Below are 24269 nucleotides of genomic sequence, written 5' to 3'. Positions count from 1 at the left end.
GGAAATTTCCGCGGATCCGGGCAGATCTGCGTTTTCACAGCCTGCAGCCTGCAGATGTTGAGCAGTTTGAGAACCGGAAACCTAAGGCAGCTCACTCCTCCCAAACCTGCCCATAAATTCCTTCATTCTGTCTTTTTTTTTTTTTTTAAATCCACGAACAGCGTTTCTTCCCTTTAAACCAGAGTTGAGGGGAGGGGTGACCTTCTGAGGGTTCGCCGAGCTCCGCCCTGGATTATGTAAACTCCCAACTCTCGGATCGTTTTCTGTTTCCTTTCCCAACCCTGTAGTGGTACCAGAGATCAGCGGAGAGAAGGAGGCCCGTGTGCCGGTGAGTCCAGGGGTACAAAAGGAAGAATGGAGAAAAAGTAGTTTATAGAGTAAAGCAGGGGAGTCTGGAGGCCCGGTGGGCGGAGGAAAAGCACTTGGTACACCGGACTAGCTGCTACGTGTGATGGGGGAGGAGGCGGCCACGGCTAAATCCAGGCGAGCACACCCGACTAGCTGCTACGTGTGATGGGGGAGGAGGCGGCCACGGCTAAATCCAGGCGAGCCCCCCAAATCTGGAGTCTTACTTCCCACGGAGAGTAGTTGGCTTTATCTCTCATTACAATCATCCCGAAATGCTGGGAAACAAACGTAGCATGTTAACCTTAGTATGAAAAGTCTTGAGGGGAGAGAGAGAGGGTTCACCTAAGTGAACCAGTTTGTTGGAGCAGCCACACCCATTAAGTCTTGGAAGGAAGACTGACTTGGAGGAAAGGGCTTGTCTAGCTGTCAGGAGAGCTGGCTTCCCATCTGCCTGTCTATACCTTCACTACTTATTTCTTTCTTTCTGGTTGCTCTGAGTCTTTGTTGCTGCGCAGGGGGCTTCTCTAGTTGCCAGGAGACAGTCTAGAGCTGGGAGGCGGGGTTCAGTAGTTGTGAACCAGTGAAGTTGCTCAGTCCTGTCCGACTCTTTGGGACCCCGTGGACTGTAGCCTACCAGGCTTCTCCATCCATAGAATTTTCCAGGCAAGAGTACTGGAGTGGTTGCCATTTCCTTCTTCAGGGGATCTTCCCGACCCAGGAATCGAACCCAGGTCCCCTGCATTACAACAGAGGCTTTACTGTCTGAGCCACCAGGGAAGCCCAGTTGTGGTACAGGGGCTCAGTTGCCGCTCCCCCCCCCCCGGGCATGTGGAATCTTCCCAGACCAAGGATGGAACCCATGTTCCCTGCATTGGGAGGCAGACTCCATCCACTCTACTACTCTGGGGGAGGTCCGCTTTCACTTGTGAGCTTTAGCAGTGAAAAAGAATCTCTCTGGGATGGGACAGGACCCAATCTCTGACCTGCTACATAAATTATGATGGTCAAAGTAATTAACAAAAATGATGTGAAATCTAAGAAATGTTAACACTTTCTGAGGCATGACATTTGGGTCCACAGCAAAAGTATTGCATAAGGATCTTAGTGGAATGGTTAGTAATGAGAGGCAGAGAACAACTTTTTAAAAGCATTTGCAGGGACACAAACATGAAATGAACACAGGTCCTGATCCCAGAGTGACTCATTGTCTAATGGGGGGGATGTATAAAATGATCAGATGGGGTTCAAGGCAGGGCACACTTTGTTCCATCAGGGAGGTTTCAACAAGGGCTAGACCAATTATTCTAAAACTGGAATCACTGAGGGGGCTTTAAAGGATAGGAAGCCTAGGCCCAACCCAAGGGATACTAATTCAGTTGGTTTTGGCCATGGCCTAGAGATACAGACAGTAAAAACTCTCCAGGTGGTTCTATAAGCAGTCAAGTTTGAGGACCATGGTGTACATATTCCAAAGACCAAAAGATGTGCTTTGGGGACATCTTTCAGTAGAAGAAGACTTTCAGGATGGCATTTCAGTAGAAGAAGACTTTCAGGATGGCATTATTGTTATATTTGAAATATAGTTCATATATCACTTAATTCACCCTTTTAAAGCAAACAGTTAAAGAAAGGGAAAAAAAAAACATAAAAGCAAAAAAACAAAAAGCAAACAGGTAGTTTTTAGTATGATCCCAAGGTTGTGCCACCCCTACCACCATCTAATTGGGATGTTCTTTTAGGATGTGTTGTTCTGATGGGCTGGAAGGCAGAGGAGAGTAACCCATAGGAGAGTGATGTGTAAGCAGTGGCATCCTTATTGTCACAGAGAAATGGAATATGGTGCCACCTAGCTGGTTGTGGCAGCTTCCACTTAAGATGGAGTAGAGACGTTGTGTGTTAATCTGCAGGTGGGGCAGCTGTGGATGGCTTGGGACATTATGGTAATAACTGGGGACAGACCTGTGTTTAGGAAGCCTTTGCAGTTCTCTAGGCTGTGGTAGGTGAAAGCTTGGACTAAGGTAGCTGTTGTGGGATTGAAAAGGGGTTGGAGGAGCTGACTGTGAATCCATGAGAGGGAGGGGAAAGGGGATCAGAAGGGACCAAGCTGGAGATGCTTAAAGAGAACTAGGAGAGGCTGGTGTGCGGAGTTTGCTTGTAGTCCTGTTGGGTTTGAGGGGAGGATGGGCCCAGAGGTGCAGACATACTGAGGCAGCTTGAAAAGGGAATCTGGAGAGGCTGGTATTGGAGTGTATCATAGGGAGTCATCTCACTGAACCTGTGATTCCCCAGGGGCTGAACGAAGAGTCTCCTTGGGAGAATGCAGATACTTATAGGATGAGGCCACCAGAAGACACATAGCAGTCAGTCAGAGGAGGAGAAGGAGATTAGAGGGAGGGGATGTATGTATATTTATGGCTGATTCATGCTGTTGTACAGCAGAAACCAACCATTGTAAAGCAGGTGTCCTCCGATTAAAAATAAATTTTTTAAAAAATGAAAGAAGAGAGAGAGAAGGGTTTGGTCATTCATCTGGGGTAGTGACTTCTGAGAGGCAGAGTTGCTGAAATCTACAAATCTGGTCTCAGTAGACTTTTTATTTGTTTTCTCAGCTGCAGTGATTCTTCCCTGTGGCACCTAGGTTGTTCCTTGCTTGGCTGGGCCTTCTTTCGTTGCAGAGGGTGAGGACTGCTCTCTAGTTGGGCTGAACGGGCTTCTCATTTAAGGTGACTTTCCCTTGTGGAGCAGGAGTTCTAGGGCACTCTGGCTTCAGTGATTGCAGCTCAAGGGTTGAGTTGTTGCTGTGCGCAGGCTTAGTTGCCCCGAGGCATGTGGGATCTTCCCAGGCCAGGTATGGAACCCGTGTCCCCTGTTCTGGCAGGCGGATTCTTAACCACTGGACCACCGGGGAAGACCCTGGCTGGTCTCAGTAGACTTTCGCCAGTAACTCTGCTGTGCGAGGTGGAGGGAGGTGGAGGTGGGTTGGGTTGGAAGAGAAGTCGTGACTAAAGGAAGAGCCGGAAACATTGAGATGTCTCTAAAGCTCACCCTCTGTCTCACCTCCTTGGCTTTTCTAGCCTTCAGGCTTTTAAAATTACTGCAGATGGTGACTGCAGCCATGAAATTAAAAGAGGCTTAGTCCTTGGAAGGAAAGTTATGACCAATCTAGACAGCATATTAAAAAGCAGAGACATTACTTTGCCAACAAAGGTCTGTCTAGTCAAGGCTATGATTTTTCCAGTAGTCATGTATGGATGTAAGAGTTGGACTATAAAGAAAGCTGAGTGCCGAAGAAGAATTGATGCTTTTGAACTGTGGTGTTGGAGAAGACTCTTGAGAGTCCCTTGGACTGCAAGGAGATCCAACCAGTCCATCCTAAAGATCAGTCCTGGGTATTCATTGGAAAGACTGATGTTGAAGCTGAAACTCCAATACTTTGGCCACCTGATGTGAAGAGCTGACTCACTGGAAAAGACCCTGATGCTGGGAAAAATTGAGGGCAGGAGGAGAAGGGGACGACAGGGGATGAGAGCGTTGGATGGCATCACCGACTCAATGGACATGAGTTTGGGTAAGCTCCGGGAATTGGTGATGGACAGGGAAGACCCGTGCTGCTGTTCATGGGGTCGCAAAGAGTTGGACACGACTGAGCGACTGAACTGAACTGAACTGAACTGAGGAGCGGAAGTGAAGTGAAGTGAAGTCGCTCAGTCGTGTCCGACTCTTTGCGACCCCATGGACAGTAGCCCATCAGGCTCCGCCATCCATGGGATTTTCCAGGCAAGAATACTGGAGTATTCTTTTCCTTATCTAGGGGATCTTCCCAACCCAGGGATCGAACCCAGGTCTCCTCATTGCAGAAAGATGCTTTTACCGTCTGAGCCACCAGGGAAGCCGGTAAGAGACGGGCTAACCAAGCAGAGGGGCCGGGGCGGGGCGGGGCGGGGCCGGGGGCGGGGCCTGGCGGGCGGGGCTAGGGCACCGGCGTGGTGAATAGATTTGTCCGCCCGACTTCCCCACAGCTCAGTTCTCCGCCGCGGTTCCTAGGGTCCGCCAGCTTTCCTTGGGTCCCGGAGCCTCTGGCGGGCAGACAAGATCTGGGCCATGGGGCTGTCTCGTGTCTGGCTGTTTCTAGACGGCCTTGCCTTTTTTGTGCTCCTGGGTAACGCCGCCGGTGAGTGAGGTTCATTGAGGTGTCAGTCTGGACGGAGTCCGGGCTGGGTCAGGGGTTCGGGTGGTTAGTATTCGAGGGGATTCGGTGAGCGTCGCGGGGATCGTCTCAATTGCGGCTGGGGGTGAGCGAATAGAGGAGTTGGGGGTGGGGGTGGGAGGAAGGTGGGGGGGCGGGGAGGTGAAAGGTCTAGGAGCGGCCGGGAGCTTCACACGGCGTGTGGCGAGCACTGCATCCCGCGTTTCAGTCTCTTTCCAGTTCCTAGCCTCTGCTCTCCCTGCCCCACCTGCCCTCCCCGGTGTCCTCATCACCTGCCTCAGTCCTCAGATTCTCCTGATTGGCAAGGCAGCCTGGTCCCCACTCCGCTCCCTGCCGCTTCCCGCCCCGCCACCGCCCCGCCCTGTTGCTCTCTTGAATGGCGTTTTTTCCAGGTCCCAGGCTCAGGCGATCACTTCTTAGCCGTCTGTGGGGCGCCCTCTTATGCCCCTGAAAGCTGTCCTCTCCTATTCTTAGCTCTGCGGTCTCTTCTCATTTCTGGACGCCGGAAACAAGGAGTTTCCAGGTTGGCGGCGCTCAGGGGTCCTCAGCCCCGAGAGTTAAGGCTCTTTTTCTAGTGACCAGGGCCTCTGAGGAGGGGCAAGCTCGATCCACACTCTTCCTACTGCTATGGGCACTGTGGCGGCTCCTGAATCACTGACGGAGGTTAGGTCTGAGGGCTTTGGGACCAAAGGATTCTTCCCGCGATTTCCGTGGTCCCCCCTCCCCCACTAACGTGAACTCTAATTTTCCGCTGTGCCTGTGGTCCCACAACTGAATCTCTCCTTACCTCCTCCCTTGCTGGCCCTCGAGCCCCCTCAGGATTTGCCCTCCCCCCTCGGTGCTGCCCCCTCCCCTCCCTGCTGCCCCCTCCTCTCCAGGGCTCTCTGATCTCTTCCTAGGGCGTCCCCACCCTCATCCCTTTTCCCACTACAGGTCCCTCCCCTCCCCTCATGGGTCTTTTCCTGGGAGGATCAGTCACCTGCAAGGCTCCTTCCTCCCCTCAGCTTTCACTAGCCTTACTTTTCTTGGGATGACTTTTACCCATGAATTTTCCTCTCCAGCCTCTGCGCTATTTCACCAGGGGGAGCTCTCCTGCCAATGATCCCTGGGCCTTGAGCACAGTGCCCAGCCCCTGGGGGAGGACCTGTCCCCCACTTGACACCCATCCTCTTACCTCCGCCCCCTCTCCCCCCGTGCAGGCACCTGCTCTTGGCCCTCATCCAAGGGGAGCCTTTCCCCCAACACGGCCCCTCCCCACTCCTGCATCCTAAACCTCACCCTCTGGATTCCTCCACTCCCCGAGCCTCAGGTGCTGGAGTCCTCTTGCCCTGGTCCGTCTGCAGTTCCCCCCATGACACCTTGCCCTGCTCCCACCCTTGTCCGACTGCCTTGGGCCCTCACCAAGTTCTCATCAATCACAGGCCCCATGGTGCCCAGAATCTCCACCTCCCTCACCCAGGGCATCCCTCCTCTTCTGTCTTTACCTTAACCCAAGGCGGGGGGGTCACCCCTGAGCCATGCTCACCCCTTGCCCCTCAATCCCAGGCCCTCACCACGTCTTCTCTGCAGTCTCTTCCCTTCCCCCACAGTAGGAATACTGCCCGTGGTCCACTGCCCACCTCCTTAGCCTTCATCACCCTCTCTTTGGTTCCACGACCCCAGTGGACTCTCACTATCTCAATCTTGTATCCGAAATCCTTGTTTGTGCCACTTGGTCAGCAGGCTTTTCCTACAGGGAGTCTTCTCCCAGGCCCCCACCCCCTGCTTGCTGGCTGCCTGGCCCGAACCCTCTGTGGAGGTGTGACCTCACTCCCTCCAGCCCCTCCCACCATGTAGGTGCTTCCCAGTGTGCACCTTGGCTTTCAGTTCTATCTTCTCTTGCCACTCCGATATTTTAATTCTCCATGACCCTTATGCTCATGGCACTGCCTCCTCTCCCAGGGGACACTGGCAGGTGCAGCCACCTCCCCACCTGGGGCCTCACCATGCCTCTTTCCACTCTGCGCCCAGACCCACTCCTTCACCTCCCTCAGGTTACCGGCCCACCTTCATCTCTCTTGGGGCCACAGCCCAGCCCCTCAGGCCCCTCTGCCTCCTGCCTCACCCTCCCTGGAGCCCACCTTGTCCATGATGAGCCTGCACCAGGGGCAGCAGCCCTCTCTCTCCATCTCACCTGGCCCCCCTCTGAGCAGGGATCCCTCTGGTCCTGGGTCTGACACTGCCCTTCCCTCCCTCTGACTCCACCTCCCCTCACCCTGCTCTTCCTGCCTCTCCCCTTGGCCTCCTCCCTGGACCCTTAGGGAGCCGGTGCCTCCCTGTCCTGGCGCTTGTCCTACACGTGTGTCCATCTCCACCCTCCCCCTCCACTCCTCCTTCTCTTTCCCTCCCCTCTCCCTCCTTCTCTTTCCTGTTTTCCTGTATGGAACTCCTCATTCTGGTCCCTTGTACACATGCATGTTCTGCATCCTCAGCACCTGGAGCAGGTCAGGACACAGAACTTGTCTGTGAAACATCTGATGTGCACTTGTCTCCAGAAAGCAGCTTCATCTGTGGTTCCTCCTTCCCCAGGATCCCACAGTCTTTTATACAACATGACTGTGCTTTCCTGGGATGGCTTTGTGCAGTCCAGGTTTTTTGCTGAGGGATACTTGGATCGTCAGGCCTTCCTGCACTATGATCACAAAAAAGGCAGGGCAGAGCCCTGGGGACGGTGGGCTGAAAAACTGGCAGCAGAGACGTTGGAGACAGAGTACACGGACTTGAATGCAACCTGGAAGGAACTCAGAAAACTTCTAGAAAAAATCCTGTCCCTGCAGGAGGAGAAAGGAGATGATAGTGGAGAGGGGGCAAGAGTGCTGTGGGCCATTTTCCTGGAAGGTGTGCGACCCAGAGCGTGGGCCTCTCTCCTCTGAATTTAGGGGTGGGGATGAGGAAGTGGGGTCTGTGAGTTCAGCAGCACAGGGAAGACATGGAGGGGAGCAAGCTTCACGGAGAGGACAGGTACTGACACTGGGCCAGGCCCTTCCTCTGCCCCTGTTCTTAAATCCTCCCATCCCGACTTGCCCACGGAGACCCTCCCTGTCCTCTGGGCACGTATGTGCTCTGTTGGCGTGGTGTCCTGGGGTTTCTTTCCTGTTCTGTTAAATCCACTGTAGAAAGCTGGGTGGGTGGCGGGGCATGAACTGCCCCTGTGACAATCGTCCAGGGGAGCAGCGGGTCCTCCGACAGAAACTGTACGAGGGGAGGTAGGTGTCAGGCAGCAGAGGAGGGCCTTGGATGGGGGTGGGCCTCTGGCTCCCAGACTGCCTGATCCAGAAAATTCCCTCTAATCCCCAGGAGCCCACCCTTCACAGCCCCCTCCCCAGCATCAACAGTGGTCCCAAGAGAGTGAGGCCCATCCCACCCCCGCCCCCTTCCCGCCAGAGGACTCGGGCCCCAGGGTGCAGAACTTGGAGCAGGCCTGGGGGGATGAGGGCTCAGCCAGAGGTGGACAGTGGGAGGAGCAGCTCTGTGCGCTCTGTCTTCCTTGAGAGAGCAAGGCTTGGCCGCGGGCCTCACTGGCTCTGTGCTTTCTCCCCACAGAGCCCCCAGCCGTGAATGTGACCTGCAGAAAGGACTCAGAGGGCATGGTCTACCTCACATGTGAGGCTTTTGACTTCTTTCCCTGCAATATGTCAGTGGTCTGGTTTCGGGACGAAGAACCCATGAGCCGGGACGCCCAGGAGTTTGGGGATGTCCTGCGTGATGGGAATGGGACCTGCTACACCTGGGTGACCATAAGAATTCCCCAAGGAGAGGAGCTTCGGGTCAAGTGCATTGTGGAACACTGCGGAAATCACAGCACACACCTCCCACCCTTGGGTGAGACTGGGGTGAGCCTGGAGGCAGTTGTGACCCTGGGAGGGTCAGAGGCCAGGGTCAGGGAGAGGAGAGCAGGTTGTGGCTCTGGGGTGCCCGGGTTGAATATAATAAGGTCCTTTTTCAGGAAAGACCCTGGCGCACCAGAGCTCATGGTGGATCGTGAGCGTTTCTGTTGCTGTTGTTTTTATCATCGGATTTTGTGTCTATTGTTATATTAAGAAGAGGAAGACAGCATCAGCTACAGGGAGGCCAGGTGAGAAATCTGGGCAGGGGGTGCTCTGCGTGAGATTCGGCAGCGATGAGGATTTCAGCTCCCTGCTCTGTTTGGAGCTCTCTTTGTTTTCTGTCAGGCTCACTGGGGCTTGTCTGGGGAGCATGTGTAGGATTATGTGCTGGTTGGGAGGGTCTAGGTGATCCAGGAATCAGAGAGAACCTTTAGTAAAGTGTCTGTACCTAGTGAGGAGGGGATAAAAACTGAAGAGGAATTCAGAGGAAAGGTGACGATCTAAGTGCCTGTCTGCATTTCTCCCCCCTGGGTTTTCAGTCATTATTAAGAATCCAAGTGAAAGCATCATAAGGCTCAAACTAGGGGTCAGTGGATGGTCAGAGCCCTGGCTGTAATGTCCCCTGGCCAGGCCCCACTTGGAGATGTCTTGCAGCCTTCCAAATTCCTCCTCCTCCATGAACTAGCTTCTGAGTTCAGTTTCTGCTGGGTCACCCCCAGCCTGCACCTTTCTCTAGTTCCCATCAAGTGCCCCCATGCTAGCTGGGCTCTCCTTCCCCATAATATGGAGGACTAGTAGACAAACCTTGACCATTTGAAGAGAGGAGACCAGTCAATCCTCAGGCAACTGGGGTCACTGATTTTATCCTGTCTCCAGGTTTTTCCTATCTAGCCCCTTGGGATACTCTTTAGGGCAGGGCAGTGGGTCTGCTCTCTGTGGCCTCACCCTGCCCCCCTGAGTCAGTTCCCTTGCTCATGGTGGTCACTGCCTTGGAGATGTGGAGGAAGGGATGGGCTCTTTGACTACTTCCCCATAATCAAGTGGGTTGAGGGGAGAGGAAAATAGAAGCAGAGCTTTGTGTGTGGCAAAGAGCAAAGGCAGAACGTGGAACAGTAAAAAGGTGTCAGAGACTCGGCTCCTTCTGTCGAGGCCGCCTCTTCTGTGTCAGCTGCCTTGTTGGGGGCATGGTTTCTTATCCCCAAACCTAATTCCCTTATCAGTTGGCCTTCGGCCTGGGCATATAGGGATGGTTAGTTCTCACAGCAGCAGACTCTGTCCATGTAGCACCCAGAGCAGGGACCCAGCAGATCTGTAGTTTCTCCTGTTCTTATCTGGGGAACATCAGTTCTGGTGCCTCTGGGGCAGAAATGGTTGTCTTGTATGTATTGGGGCATTTGCTGGGAAAACTCTGAAAATCATGTGCTAATTTCTCAAAATCACTTTTGAAGTTTTTAGTGTTCAATAAAATTGTTTATGATTTCACGTGGCAAACCTTAATAGGATTTCCATACATATTGAATGAAACAGGAATTCAAATGGGGCGCTCCCGCTGGGAGGTGGAGGGTGGGATGGCAGTCCCAGGATGCAGAGGGGGCCAGGTACAGCCTCATTCTGGGGAAATTCTCAAGAACCCCAATCCACATTGAAAAGCAGATCCCCTGCAGGTAGTGAGGGTGAGTCCTGGTTGACTCCCTGGCTGAGCAATGCAGGAGGGCCTGCTCTGCCTCAGCCCAGCCCAGCAACTGGAGTGGAGCTGGGATTCCCCGGAAGGAGCAGGAAAGGCCAAGTGCAGCCTAGGGGCCTGGGCCGAGAGTGAGGGTTGGGGCGAGGCCAGGGGTGCTCCAGGGTCCGGTCAGGGGGAGAGTCCGTGGCAGTCCAGTGTTTCTAGACAGGGCTGCTGTCCCCTGGGCCTCTGGATGGGCTTTCCAGTTCAGAGCTGCTGGCTCAGGGCTTGGGGGGAGGGGTGGGGCTGCAGGAGGTGGAGGTCAGGGTTGAGGTGGAGCCAAGCCGCGGGGCAGGTGCTTGTGCGGTGAGGAGGCCGAGAGCTGAGGAGAGAAAGGAACTGTGTGTGTGTCCACTCCTGGGCTAGAGGAACATGGAGCTGGGTCCTGTCTGTGAGGGAGCCTCGTGTTGCATTAGAGAATGGATCTGGGTTCAAGGCAGAAAGGCCTTGGGTTTTCGCTCTGGATCTTGTCCTTGTGTCCTGTCACTTCTGTCCCTGTCGTGGAGGGTGGTGGCAGCAGGGACAGGTGATGATGTGGATGGAGTCAGGGGAGGAGTCCAGCAAGAGCTGGGAAAAAGGAGGCAAAAAAGAACAGGTGTGTCTTCCCTCAGAGGAAGGCAGAATCTGACTTTGAAGCAACTGAAGGAGAATCTCTGAGGAAATGAAAAGCATTCTTCTGCACCCAGTTGGTCAGTGATTTATTGGTTTTTCTTTTTCCCCAGAGCCTATTAGCCTACAAGACCTGGATCAATGCCAGACAGAGCCAACTGATCATAATGGCCTCACACACCCAGAATTTCAGTCCTCGTGTCAGACTCCAGCTCCATCAGTTTAACAGGGGAAGCTTAGAATCTGCCCCCAGGAGGCCTGAATTCAGTTCCTAGTTCTGGTCTTAATAGCACTTCTTCTTTTTTGTGTGTTCTGTTATTTATCTTATTATTTTTAAATTATTTTTATTTTATGTTTTATTTTTAACTGGAGAATACTTGCATTATACTGTATTGGTTTCTGCCATACAGCACTGTGAATGAGCCATAAGTGTACATGTATCTCCTCCCTCTGGAACTTCCCTCCCACCTCCCCCATCCCACCCCTCTAGGTCGCTGAGCACCAGGATGAGTACGTCGTTAGGTCCTGTTCCCTCCCTGCCTGGTGCACAGTAAGGCAATGGGAATAGAGAACTCATTCCATATCTGTGTATCTGAATGGGATGATATATTGTTTCATGGTTTCATTCAAGGTTAACATCATTCACGCAGTTTGCATGCATGTTTCGAGTGTTCTTGCATTTTAGTAAACTCTCAGGTGTCATTTATTGCACTCAGCTCTCATTAAGCATAAACTTTCATCCTCATTCATTTTCTTATGTGATTATTTAACCAAAGGCACACTTGTCTGTAAATTAAGAAGTCAAATATCTGTGCATGATTTCTCATGATACAGACTCTTATTATAATCCTGATTCTTCTCAATTTCTGCTTTCCCGTTGGTGACCACTTTGAATACTTTTTAGCTGATTCTTTTGGCTTTTATTTCCAAATCTCTAACCACGATGCCTTGTTAGAACTGCTGCTTGATTTTCTGTCACAGCCATTGTCTGTCGCATCGCACAGTGGCTGATGCAATAGTTGATAGTCATGCTTTCACGCTTCCCATTCCTTCAGCTCCCACTCTATTTACATATTGATCATACTTAGTTCATTCAGCTTTTTCTTTTCCATGACTGATACACTTGTCAATTAAAAAGATGCTCAACTTAAGACTTGTGAGTTAAGTTTTATTTGGGGCAAAATGAGGACTGCAGCCTGGGAGACAGCACCTCAGATAGCTCTGAGAAACAGCTCCAGAGAGGTAGGGAGGGAAGGTCAGTATATATGATTTTGGTGAAGGGGGGAGTTCAGTGCAATCAAGCTTATCTTCCAAAGCTTTTCTGCTAGTCACAAGGAGCTGATCTCACCGTGAAAGCATTTAATGCTTTTCTACATATGAGAAAGTGAAGCGAACCAAAGGACTGGAAAAAGTCAGTTTTCATTCCAATCCCTAAGAAGGGCAATGCCAAAGAATGTTTAAACTACCATACAATTGTACTCATTTCACATGCTAGCAAAATTAGGCTCAGAATTCTTCAAGCTAGGCGTCAGCAGTATGTGAACCGAGAAGTTCCAGATGTACAAGCTGGGTTTAGAAAAGGCAGAGGAACCAGAGATCAAATTGCCAGCATTTGTTGGATCACAGAGAAAGCAAGGGAATTCCAGAAAAACACTTCCTTCAGCTTCATTGACTATGCTTAAGCCTTTGACTGTGTGGATCACAACAAACTTTTGAATGGTCTTAAAGAGATGGGAATACCAGACCACCTTACTTTTCTCCTGAAAACTGTATGCAGGTCAAGAAGCAACAGGTAGAACCAGACACAGAACTACGGACTGGTTTAAAATTGGGAAAGGAGTATAATAAGGCTGTACATTGCACCCTGCTTATTTAACTGATATGCAGAATACATCAGGCAAAATGCCAGGCTGGATGAATCACAAGTTGGAATCAAGATTGCCAGGAGAAATCAATATCAACAACCTCAGATAAGAACATGATACCACTTTAATGGCAGAAAGGGAAGAACTGAAGAGCCTCTTGATGAGGCTTTGTTTTTGCTGATTATGTTCTATGAAGCTCTCAGGAATTCAGCTCTAATGATTCCCCTGTTTGCATGAATGATTCAAGAAGTGTAGATACTTTGGATATTCCATCAGTTTTTCCTTTTTTGGAAATGTCATCCTGGACCCTGCTGACGAGCTCCCACCTGGTCTGGATTCTTCTGCATCTGGAGCAGAGCCATCCTCCGAGGATCTCCCTCCACCACCATCTGGGCAGCACTTTAAAGTGCTGTGGATACTGCATAGCACAGGGAACTCTACCCAGCACTCTCTAATGGTGTATATGTGGAAAGAATCTAGAAAAGAATGAATATATTTATAGGTGATTCACTGTATTGTACAGCAGAAAGAGACACAGCATTGTAAATCAATTACACTCCAATGAAAACAAAACAAACAAGTAAGCAAGCAGATGTCTACCCCGGATGGCATTTATTAGTCACTTGTTCTTTCAGCCAAACCCAAGTGCCTGCATTGTACCAGGTCAAGTTCCAGTTCCAGATCTTTGCTCTAACAATCGAAATTTGACATTCTTGTCCATCCCTCTCTCCCCCTCACCTGATTAGGAGCATTTCCACATTAGGAGACTTCCACACACAAAGAGTCTTGGTAGGAGGCAGAGACCACCTTCCTCCATTAAAGAAGAAAACGCACTCTCCCAAATATTCTTGCCAGAGCACACAGCATGAGGCTGAGGTCCCAGCACTCAGGTGACCATATGACAGAGTCTACTCAGGATGTTGTGACACAGAGAAGCTGGAACTATGCAGGATGCATCTGACAAGGGTGTCGAGAGTGGGAGTCACACCACCTCCAGTTGTCAGGAGCCTCAGTGATGGCCGTCCTCAGCTCGGGGTCCTCGCCCAACACGAGGGGCTCACGGTGTGAGCAGTGACGCTGTGCCCCAGCAGGGCCAAAACTTCCTTTGTGGGACCTGGCCTGGAGTGGACACTGGATCCTGTTCCCCTGTAGCCATATATATATAGTACTGTATGTCTAACTTTATTTGGATCCCATTGTTAGCTCCAAGAATAAGTGAGCAAAACTCAACCTGGAGAATAGTTTCAGAGAGCAAGGATTTCATTACGCTGAACTGTGAACCACTGCCTAAGTCTTCAGGTGGAATAAGAACTACATTATTTCTCAACATCACACCTCATAATTGACAATATGAATTGTCAATATAAATTCCCTTTTCTTTCTGAAGAAAAAAAATGCTTTAAATGTAGATTTAAGACTGATCTCTGGCCACTTGATGTATACCTCAGGGGTTCCTAAATTGGCTGATCATTGAATTGCTTGTGGGGCTTATTATGAAATGCTCAGCCTCTCGCCAGAACCACCTTCTCAGAGTATTAGGACAAGACCAAGGATTGCTTCTTTAACAACCTCTGTGTGTGAGGCTGATACACAGCATGTGGGAATCCTGGTCTACGTATGTTCCTGCTACTAAAAGTGTGATCTGAAGACCAGCAGCATCAGCACCAACCTTATTACAAATGCAGATTCTCAGGCTCCAATCCCACTGTCTAGATCTAATGAGGGTCAAGGGGAGCACCAGCATCCCCACCCTGGACACCGCACTAATCCTACAGGCTCCTCCACTGCATCACTCACCCTTCACCTCCTGATTCTGCTCAGCAGTTAGACTGATGCTTCTAACGAGCAGTCACACCAGGTCATCTTCTAGTCAAACCATCTTATGAGTCCACATCTTTCACAGACATCAGACACCTTCTAATATGCTGGAGGCCCACATGATCTGGCCAGACACTGATCTCATGTCAATTCCTCGATGCTCTAGCCACACCTGCCTCCTGGCTCTTCCTTGAACACACACTCTCCTGCCCTCCTGCATTTGCACTGGAGGTCCTCTGCCTGGAGAGAACTACCCCTAGACATGTTTGTGGACATTCTTTCATGTCCTTCACATCTTTACTCAAAGATCATCTCCTCAACGAGGCCTACACTGACCACCCTAGTAAAACAGCCACATTCCCTGTACCCACACACTTATACTCTGGGTCACCTTCCTCAGAGCACTTGCCAATCTCTAGGCAGACACTTCCCTCACTTATTAGGCTCACTCTGCCCCCCTCACCAGAACACACTGCATGAGGCCAACAAAGGGTGTCTGCTGTTAGTTCACTGAGGTTTCACTGATGCAAAAATAGAGCATCCTCTATCAGGCACACAACAAATACCAGATGAAGGAACGATCAGTGTAGACGCCTCTGTATTCTATCTTCATTAATGTGGACTCAGGCCACTTGCTCTCTTGCGGCAGCTACAGCACATCATCCATTCACACTGACATCAGTGCTGCCTGTGCTTTCCCCACAAGAGCTGATCACCCCTCCCTTCCACACCGACCAGTCTGCACTCTACACACTATGATATTTTCTCTTCAGAAAAGATCCCAGGCAGACAGGTCGCATATTCCTCTTGCTGTGACTATTAGGCACTGCTTTTTAAATCCAGGAGTTTGGATTGGAAGAGGTCTGCAGTCTCCCCACCTCCTCACGTTATGCCAATAGGAGCACAGACACATTCACACGCAGCTGCAGAAAGAGGGGTCTGGGGATCTGATGTCACAAAGTGGGACCGAGTATCACTCAGTCCTCACAAGGCAGCTGTCTCACACTGTGAGAGAAAAGAATCAGGAAGCAGTTCAGTCAGTCATGTAAGGGCTGACATTCTCCACAGCCCCCCACACGCTCACATGTCCCACTCAGAGACCCCCGCCACCCCGTGTGCCCCCTCTGCCCCAATCTAGATGCCCTAGGGTCTCACCTTTAGGAACCGTGAGAGACATGTCAGAGCCCTAGGGACTGTCAGTGACTGGGGGAGAACAAGACCAGAGCGTGGTCAGAACCCACAGGAGAGAAACTGGAGAAGGTACTTTGAGGAGGGTGAGTCCCGCATGGCCTCCTGTCTGCACCCTCACAAGGGTCTCAGGAATCACCCCTCCATACTTACTTGCAGCCTGGGTGTAGCCCCTTCCTTATTCACTTGTGAGAAGAAAGTATCACGTGAGCGACCAGGGAGAAGATGGAGTCATGAGATCCTAGAGGAACTCCCCAGTCCTCTAGGATCGTGGACGACAAAGACCACTTTGGTCACAACTGTGACCAAAAATCCAGGACCGACTCAGGAACATGAAGGAAGGAGGCGTGGGGGGACTGGACCACCTGCCCTCTTGGAGGTCTGTCCTCAGCACGGACATTCCCTCCTGACCTTCAAATGCTGAGAAACAGGCCCCCAACTGGAATTATGAAGATGAAAATTTGTCTTTCATTTTCACATGTACTTTACAAAAGGGTCAGTCTTAGCATCAGCTCAGATTCCATATGTGTGTGGAGGGTACTTTCCAGTAACGAGGCAGGCAAACTTCCACCTGGGCCAGAAACCCACCCAGTGAGACAAGAAAACTCAGATCCCTCCCTCCTTTCCCTACCTGAGTGCTTCTTCCTCCAAATCCCAGCTCCAATCACCACAGCTCCAGTGACCAAGAGGAGAACCAGGCCAACAATGATGCCCATGATGAGGATGGAGGGCTGAGGAGGTTCTGTGGAAGAAAGGGAAGAGGCCCAGACTTCAGGCTTCAGTCCTGACCTTGTTGAACATGTCCAGAAGGGCTCCTGCCTTATCTGAGAAGAAGCTCCATTCTGACCCCCTCCTTACCCCATCTCAGGGTGAGGGGCTCCTGAAGCCCCTCATGCTTCACACGGCACATGTATCTCTGCTCCTCTCCAGAAGGCACCACCAGGGCTGCCCACTTCTGGAAGGCTCCATCCCCTGAAGGCCTGGTCTCCACAACCTCCATGTCCTGAGTCTGGTCCTCCCCATCACGCTGCCAGGTCAGTGAGATCTCCTCAGGGTAGAAGCCCAGGGCCCAGCACCTCAGGGTGACCTAATGTCAGAGATGCAGTGATGGGCCACTCGTGTCTTTGGATGGCCTGAAGAGGAAGAATCAGAAAATTCACATTCCTTGGGGCACTGAAGCAGAACCACATGACTATGCTGAGAATGGAGGAGATAATGGGTTTGACAGAAGCAGCACAAACACCAGACACCAGCCTGGACTCCCGGGTCTGGGAAAAACTTCTAGCTCTTGCAAAGTTCTGGAGTCGGGGTGAGTGCCAAGGTAGGAGACTCCATGGAAGGGGAAATGACAGATTAATGGTCCTGATTTGGGTGGAGGCTGAATGTCTCAGAAAAGCTGGAGTCTGGCCTCCTAAGATGGTCTCAGGGTGAGAACAGACCTTGAGAGGGAAACTCATGGTTCACAAGATGGCAGTTAGGGTCAAAGGGCACTGCTGACCAGTTATTTCAGGAATGGTTTTCTGTTTCTTATCCAAAAACACTGAATGCTTTAACTGTCCTTCAGAGAAATGGGGCCACTGGTGTGTCACTGTCTTCTACAGAATATGAAAACCTGGGGGATTCCCCCTCTCCAGACAAGAAGTTGGGGCGGTGTTCCCAGAAGGAGCCCATTTTCCTCTCCTCGTGGAAAGCCGGCTCCAGCCTGAGACGAGATCAGGGAGGCCTGGTGCCCCTCGTACCTGCGCTCAGCAGCGTGTCCTTCCCCTTCTCCAGGTGGCTGAGGAGCCACTGCACGCACTTGACCTCCAGGTCGTTCTGTTGGATCTCTGCCTCACCAGAGATTACCCACTTGCGCTTGGTGATCTCGGCCACCGTGTCCGCCGCGGTCCAGGAGCGCAGGTCTTCAGAGAGAGGTGTCCGCACCGTCATAGGCGGTCTGCCGGAACCCGCGGAGGAGGCGCCCGTCTGGCCCCACGTCGCAGCCAAACACAAACTGGTAGGTATGAGACCTTGACCCGCCCCCACCATCCGCGGAGATTAAACCCAAACTGAAAAAGAAATTGGGTAAAATGTCCGAGTGTCCGGCCGGAAAGGCACAACAGACTTTGCGAAGAGAAAGTGAAAGTCGAGGAGACTAGGGATCCCCAACACAGTCCCTGCCCCAAACAAGGCCCTTGACTCTGAGAACCTGAGATCCTGAGAACCAGATCCGGTACCTGGGACTTTGCCCTGATCCCTCCTCTCCTGCACCGAGAATTGTGCAGTCACACGGTCCCCGAGTCCTGACCCAGCGACTGTGTAGTCAGAGATTTTCAGAACATTTTGGTCAGGATATTTATACAGTCCTGCAAATTAGTGAGGACCCCAAGGATAATTTTGTTTATGTGGTTACCTCTATCGATATCTCCTGTAGAAGAAATAACAGTTTAAACATTTTCAACTAATTTATTTAGAATAATGTTAATAACCCATGATTTTTATATGAAAAAAAACTATTTCTCCAAATAAACTCTATAGTGGGAACAGTGAAAGTTTTTTCATTATTATATTTTTGCAAGTCTTTTCCTTGTCTGTCTCACTGGATTTTATGTTTGCTTTTGCATTGAATCCGTTATTTTCATTGAAATCTATGAAAATAAAAAGGACCACACATGTAGGAGTAATATTTTTAATAACCTTTCCTGTTATTTGTGGATGTTCATCTTTGATACAAAGCTAAAACTACGCAAGTGGTAGTTTCTTAAAGGTTATTTTTTCAGTGGACCTGAAACAATATCACTATTTCCTATTCTGTTCCATTAAAATCCATAAGCCTGTTTTGCGCACTGGATGTCACTTATACTAATGTAAGATTTTTTAAAAGTAATTCATTGTTTCTCTAAGTTTTATAGCTCTTCCACTGTCATTCCTTCTTTCAAATAAAAATTGGCTTAAAGCTCAACATTCAGAAAACTAAGATCATGGCATCTGGTCCCATCACTTCATGGCAAATAGATGGGAAAACAATAGAAACAGTCAGAGACTTTTATTTTCTTTGGCTCCAAAATAACTATAGATGGTGACTAAGCCATGAAATTAAAAGATGCTTGCCCCTTGGAAGAAAAGCTATGACCAACCTAGACAGCGTATTAAAAAGCAGATACATTACTTTGCCAATAAAGGGCATCTAGTCAATGCTGTGGTTTTTCCAGTAGTCATGTATGGATGTGAGAGTTGGACTATAAAGAAAGCTGAGCACCAAAGAATTGAATGTTTTGAACTGTGGTCTTGGAGAAGACTCTTGAGAGTCCATTGGACTGCAAGGAGATCAAACCAGTATATCCTACAGGAAATCAGTCCTGAATATTCATTAGAAGGACTGATGCCGAAACTGAAGTTCCAATTCTTTGGCCACTTGATGCAAAGAGCCAACTCATTAGAAAAGACTCTGCTGCTGGAAAAGATTGAAGGCAGGAGGAGAAGGGGACAACAGAGGATGAGATGATTGGATGGCAAAACTGATTCAGTGGACATGAGTTTGAGCAAGCTCCTGGAGATGGTGCAGGACAGGGAAGCCTGGCGTGCTGCAGTGCATGGCGTCGCAGAGTTGGACACGACTGAGCAGCTGAACAACAAAAAGAATGTTAACTAAGTTCCTTTCAGAAGAACAAAGAAATTTGGAAGTTTGAAGACACGCTGAGAATAATTACTGTTCTCAGATGATGTTCAGACTTCTAAAGGTCCCTAAAAAGACGGTTTATTGTTGCTACTTTTATCACCTTTCATTTGTGTTTTTTCATCTTCATTTTGTTCTATAATTCATTTTCTCCCCAGGAAAATGTGCACGACTACTCTGAAATGTCACAATAAGATTTCATTTCAATAATTCAACATCAAATGCTGTACAGTTAGGATAAACATGAATAAACAGAAAGCACCAGATCCAAAACTGTAGGAGTGCTCTGCTTTACTTGGTCTTCGTGACTGGAAGTTTAAAGGGCAATGACTTAAGTTTGTAATGATTAAACACTGATCATCCTCTTTCACTTCTGACCTACCACCTTGAAACTATTATACATTTATACTAAATGGACAAAACACTCTAACGTTATCTTCTTTGACAGTTTCCTGGGAGAAATGTTTAAATCTAAACTGAACGTGTTTGTGAATACTGGTGGTAGCTGAAATACCTTTACAATGCAGACTGCAAGGAAGAAATTGCCCTTTCTGTCTTGAATCACAGCTAACTTCGGTTTATAAGTAGCATTAAGGGATTTTATACTAGTTTCATCACAATGTCAGACAAATCTGAGTTCAGTTCCAACACTTGCCACTGCTGTACATCTGTCTATCTATCTACCTATCAATCTACTTGTCACAGTCTTCATCTACCTTTCAACCTACTGTAAATATTCAATACTGATCATGACAATCACAATAAAAATATCTAGCTGTATCTCTTTATTCACAAATGAGACAAATTCGATGGCATGGCCAAATTCATAGGCCTAGCTTATTGGTGAAAATCCATAGCCCTCTTTTTCTTGTTGTCCAACTCTTTGCTACCCCATGGACTGCAGCACACAGGCTTCGCTGTCCTTCACTATTGCCTGAAGTTTGCCCAAACTCATGTCCATCGAGTCGGTGATGCCACCCAACCATCTCATCCTCTGTTGTCCCCTTCAACTCCTGCCTAAAATCTTTCCTGAAAGCAGGGTCTTTTCCAATGAGTCCATTCTTCAAATCAAGTGGTCAAAGTATTGGAGCTTCACCTTCAACATCAGTCCTTCTAGTAAAAATTTGGGGTTGATTTCCTTTAAGATTGGCTGGTTTGATCTTGCTGTCCAAGGGACTCTCAAGAGTCTTCTCCAACATCACAGTTCAAAAGCATCAATTCTTCGGCACTCTGCTTTCTTTAGAGTCCAATTCTCACATCCATACATGAATCCTGGAAAAACCATAGCTTTGACTAGATGGCCCTTTGTTGGCAAAGTAGTGTCTCTGCTTTTTAATATGCTGTCTAGGTTGTTCATAGCTTTTCTTCCAAGGAGCAAGCGTCTTTTAATTTATTGGCTGCAGTCACTATCTGCAGTGATTTTGGAGCCCCCAAAATAAAGTCTCTGTTTCCATTGTTTTCCCATCTATTTGCCATGAAGTGATAGAACCGGATGCCATGATCTTAGTTTTTTGAATGCTGAGCTTTAAGCCAGCTTCTTCACTCTCCTTTTTCACCTTCCTCAAGAGGCTCTTTAGTTCCTCTTCGCTTTCTGCCATTAGGGTGGTGTCATCTGCCTATCTGAGGTTTCTCTCCGTGACCTTGATTCCAGCTTGTGTTTCATCTAGCCAGGCATTTCACATGAGGTATTCTGCACAGAAGTTAAATAAACAGAATGACAGTATACAGCCCTGACGCACTCTTTCCCCAATTTGGAACCAGTCAGTTGTTCCATATCCGGTTCTAACTGTTGCTTCTTGACCTGCAGACAGATTTGGCAGGAGGCAGGACAGGTGGTCTGATATTCCCATCTCTTTAAGAATTTCCCACAGTTTGTTGTAATCCACACAGTCAAAGGCTTTGGCGAAGTCAATAAGGTAGAAGTAGATGTTTTCTGGAATTCTCTTGCTTTTTCGATGATCCAACTGATGTTGGCAATTTGATCTCTGGTTCCTCTGCCTTTTCTAAATCCAGCTTGAACAGCTGAAAGTTCTCAGTTCACATACTGCTAAAGCATAGCTTGAAGGACTTGGAGCATAATCTTGCTAGCTTGTGAAATGAGAGCAATTGTCTGGTAGTTTGAAGATTCTTCGGCATTGCCTTTCTTTGGGATCAGAATGAAAACTGACCTTTCCCAGTCCTGTGGCCATTGCTGAGTTTTCGAAATTTGCTGACATATTGACTGAAGCACTTTTACAGCATCATTTTTTAAGATTTGAAATAGCTCAGCTGGAATCCCATCACCTCCACTAGCTTTGTTCATAGTGATGCTTCCTAAGACCCACTTGACTTCACATTCCAGAATGTCTGGCTCTACGTGAGTGATCACACCGTCATGGTTATCTGGGTCTTTAAGATCATTTCTGTATAGTTCTTCTGGAAGTATTCTTGCCACCTCTTCTTAATATCTTCTGCTTCTGTTAGGTCCCTACCGTTTCTGCCCTTTATTGTGCCCATCTTTGCATGAAATGTTCCATTGGTATCTCTAATTTTCTTGTAGAGATTTCTGGTCATTCTATTGTTTTCCTCTATTTCTTTGCATTGATCATTTAGCAAGGCTTTCTTATCTCTCCTGGCTATTCTATGGAACTCTACTCTAAGATGGTGTATCTTTCCTTTTCTCCTTTGCCTTTTACTTCTCTTCCTTTCTCAGCTATTTGTCAGGCCTCCTCAGACAACCATTTTGCCTTTTTGCATTTCTTTCTCTTCGGGATGATTTTGATCAGCACCTCCCGTACAATGTCATGAAACTCTATTCATACTTTTTCAGGCACTCTGTCTATCATATCTAATCCCTTGAATCTATTTGTCACTTCTACTGTATAATCATAAGGGATTTGATTTAGGTCATACCTGAATGGCCTAGTGGTTTGCCCTACCTTCTTCAATTTAAGTCTAAACTTGGCAATAAGGACTTCATGATCTGAGCCACAGTCAGCTCCTGGTCTTGTTTTTGCTGACTGTGTAGAGCTTCTCCACCTTTGGCTGCAAAGAATACAATCAATCTGATTTCACTCTTGATCATCTGGTGATGTCCTTGTGTAGAGTCATTTCTTGTGTTGTTGGTAGATGGAGTTTGCTGTGACCAGTGTGTTCTCTTGGCAAAACTCTGTTAGCCTGCTTCATTTTGTACTTCGGGGCCAAACTTGCCTGTTACTCAAGGTATCTCTTGACTTCTTACTGTTGCATTCCAGTCTCCTGTGATGAAAAGGACATCCTTCTTTTGGCATTAGTTCTAGAGGATCTTGTAGGTCTTCATAGAACTGTTCAACCTCAGCTTCTTTGGCATTAATGTTTGGGGCATAGACTTGGATAACTGTGTTATTGAATGGTTTGCCGTGGAAATGAATGGAGATCATTCTGTCGTTGTTGAGATTGCACCCAACTTCTGCATTTTGGACTCTTTTGTTGACTCTGAGTGTTGCTCCATTTTCCTAAGAGATCCTCACTCACAGTAGTAGATATAATGGTCATCTGAATTAAATTCACCCATCCAGTCCTGGTTAGTTCACTGATTCCTAAACTGTCAGGGTTTACTCTTGCCATCTCCTGTTTGAGCACTTCCAATTTACCTTGATTCATGGACCTAACATTCCAGGTTCCTATGCAATATTATTCTTTGCAGCATCAGACTTTATTTTCACCACCAGCTACAACTGGGCATTGTTTCCACTTTGGCTCCGCCTCTTCATTCCTTCTGGAGCTATTTCTCCACTCTTCCCCAGTACCATATTGGACACCTACCAACCTGGAGGTTCACCTTCTGTGTCATATATTTTTGCTTTTTCATACTGTTCATGGGGTTCTCAAGGCAAGGATAATGAAGTGGTTTGCCATTCTGTTCTCCAGTGGACCACGTTTTGTCAGAACTCTCTATCATGACTTGTCGTCTTGGATGGCCCTACATGGCATGGCGCGTAGTTTCACTGAGTTAGAATGAAATTAGGTTGTGGTCCATGGGAACAGTTTGGTTAGTTTTCTGTGATTGTGGTTTTCATTCCGTCTGCCCTCTGATGGATGAGAATAAGAGGCTTGTGCAAGTTTCCTGACGCAAGGGACTGGCCCGTGGGGAAAAGCTTTGCCCATCTTGTTCTGGTGGGCAAGGCCATGCTCAGTAAGTCTTTAATCCAGTTTTCTGCTGATGGGTGGGCCCGTGTTCTCTTCCTGTAGTTAGACCTGAAGCCAAACTATGGTAGGGGGAACAGCAACCTCCTGCAAAAGGACTTATGCCAGCACGCCACACCTCCCAGGACTGTTGCAGTCAAGTGGCCCTGACCCCAAGGCAGGCCACTGTTGACCCTTGCCTCCGCCGGAGACTCCCTAACACTCACAGGCAAGTCTGGCTCGGTCTCTAGTGCGGACACTGCTCCTTTCTCCTGGGGCCTGGTGCACACAAGGTTTTGTTTGTGCCCTCCAAGGGCCTCTGTTTCCTCAGTCCTGCCAAAGTTCTGTAATTAAATCCCTGTGACTTTCAAAGTCACTTTCCCTGAGGTTACTCTTATTTTCAGGGCTTCCATTCACAAATGTATCAAGCTAGTCTGATGACTAGCTGGCTTAAAACTCAACATTCAAAAAACTAAGACCATGGCATCTGGTTCTATCACTTCATGGCTAATAGATGGGAAACAATGGAAACAGTGACAGACTTTATTTCCTTTGGCTCCAAACTCACTGCAGATGGTGACTGCAGTCATGAAATTAAAAGATGCTTGCTCCTTGGAAGAAAAGCTATGACCAACCTAGAGAGCATATTAAAAAGCAGAGACATGGCTTTGCCATCAAAGGTCTGTCTAGTCAAAACTATGGTTTTTCCAGGATTCATGTATGGATGTGAGCGTTGGACCATAAGGAAAGCTGAGCAGTGAAGAGTTGATGCTTTTGAGCTGTGGTATTGGAGAAGACTCTTGAGAGTTCCTTGGACTGCAAGGAGATCAAACCAGTCTAACCTAAA

The 24269-nt window shown here is 48.7% G+C and overlaps 1 long non-coding RNA gene and 1 pseudogene across 2 annotated transcripts; one reads left to right on the top strand and one right to left on the bottom strand.

The window, feature by feature from the left end:
• The first annotated feature begins 200 nt into the window (after window positions 1-200).
• Window positions 201-11992, top strand: LOC139178978 (uncharacterized). Of its 2 annotated transcripts, XR_011563423.1 has the most exons (5): window positions 201-328; window positions 3590-3916; window positions 4160-4242; window positions 8138-8669; window positions 10867-11992. It is a non-coding gene; the product is annotated as an uncharacterized lncRNA (long non-coding RNA). The 2 variants fall into 2 exon arrangements; XR_011563422.1 differs by lacking the exon at window positions 201-328 and having other exon boundaries at window positions 2361-3916.
• Window positions 11993-15436: 3444 nt separating this feature from the next.
• LOC139178830 (BOLA class I histocompatibility antigen, alpha chain BL3-7-like) lies at window positions 15437-23230 on the bottom strand (annotated as a pseudogene).
• Window positions 23231-24269: the final 1039 nt, after the last annotated feature.

The sequence above is a fragment of the Bos indicus genome, chromosome 23 (assembly GCF_029378745.1).
Source record: "Bos indicus isolate NIAB-ARS_2022 breed Sahiwal x Tharparkar chromosome 23, NIAB-ARS_B.indTharparkar_mat_pri_1.0, whole genome shotgun sequence".
Lineage (NCBI taxonomy): Eukaryota > Metazoa > Chordata > Mammalia > Artiodactyla > Bovidae > Bos > Bos indicus.
Note: the sequence above shows the minus strand (reverse complement) of the source record. Positions and strands in the feature narration are given on the sequence as shown.